The sequence below is a fragment of the Mauremys mutica genome, chromosome 26, assembly GCF_020497125.1.
Source record: "Mauremys mutica isolate MM-2020 ecotype Southern chromosome 26, ASM2049712v1, whole genome shotgun sequence".
Classification (NCBI taxonomy): Eukaryota; Metazoa; Chordata; order Testudines; family Geoemydidae; genus Mauremys; species Mauremys mutica.
The window spans coordinates 6,919,180-6,920,425 of NC_059097.1; the positions used below are offsets into that span (position 1 = coordinate 6,919,180).

A 1,246-nucleotide genomic window follows, 5' to 3' on the forward strand; every position below is an offset into this window, starting at 1 on the left:
TTCATAACAGAGCCATTGGGGAGCAGGAGTCATCCCAATGGAAATCTCTCCACTTCTTTCTCAGTGTTACCTTCTTAGCCCTGGCTTTGGAGATGACATTAGCCTTATCCTGTCTTGATTTTAGGTAGGATTTTGATCACCTTCTGGGGCTTGGCAGCTTAGAACTTTTGAGGGCTTTTCTCTGCCTTTTTGGTCCCCGCTGCAGTCAGTACATTCTAGACATGGGCATGGTGACCTCCCTGGGGATCTTGACAGCTTTAGCCAGCTTCTTGGTGGCTATTTTCCTGCTCACAGCCACTGTCTTCTTCTCATGCCTTGTCCTGGGGGGCCAGCTGCTGGTTGAATGGGAAGGAGCCAAAGTGCTGGTGACTTTAGCCCGCACCAAATTGCCTTTGCTCGTCAGACTCCTGAACCCCAACTGGATGTGGTTCTTGTTCTCCTGCACAGCACAGCCCTGGAGAAGAGGGATCTGCAAATGTACATTCCTATGATCCCTTTGTTTAATTGATGAAAACATAAACTAGACACTTAGAGGCTTGGAACTGATTTCAGCTGATGGACAGGTTTGCTAGGTTTTTATGCATTTGGACAGTGACATGTTGAGTGTTACATTCATTTCAAGCATCCCCGTATAGTGGAGCTCCTGAACATAATGGAGAATGGAAATGAAAATGTTTTCCCTGTTTTTAAAAAAATAAAAGAATAAGAGGCTTATTAGAGAGCACTTGGATTTGAAGCAAGGACCACTTGATCTGCAGTCAAACACTCTACCACTGAGCTATACCCCCATGAGAGCAGTTGCTTTCCCCATTGTAGCTGAAGCACATCAGTGATTCCAATAGCAGGGGTAGGTTCTCTCTGGCGCACAGAGATTTTTCGGGGAGTTGGTGGCTCCTTTCTTTCCTCACCCTGGAGTAAACTCAGCTTTTTATTCCATGGTACATGTTTTATGGACTAACAACAGCAGCTTGAAGAAAGAGGAGAGTGAATATCTCACTCTCAGGACTGAAGGTGGCCACGTCCCCTCTGTCTGACCGTTGCCATTGCAGGAGAGAAGGTTTCAATGGAATTGAATGCCCTGGCTCAGACTAGAGACACAGAAAGGTTTTGCTGTTCATTGAACAGCAAAGGAAATTGTGTCTGTATGTGAAAGTGAGGAGGGACATGAAACGCCCACAGGGTGGCGCAATGCCCTAAGCTAAGGCAGGAGGGTGAGGGAATGGGGCTAAGGAATGACTGAAGTGGA

General features: G+C 46.7%; 1 non-coding gene across 1 annotated transcript; it reads right to left on the reverse strand.

Annotated features, from left to right (window-relative positions):
- Positions 1 to 716: 716 nt before the first annotated feature.
- TRNAC-GCA lies at positions 717 to 788 on the reverse strand. The gene has a single exon. It is a non-coding gene; the product is annotated as a tRNA-Cys (tRNA).
- Between the last annotated feature and the right edge of the window lie 458 nt (positions 789 to 1,246).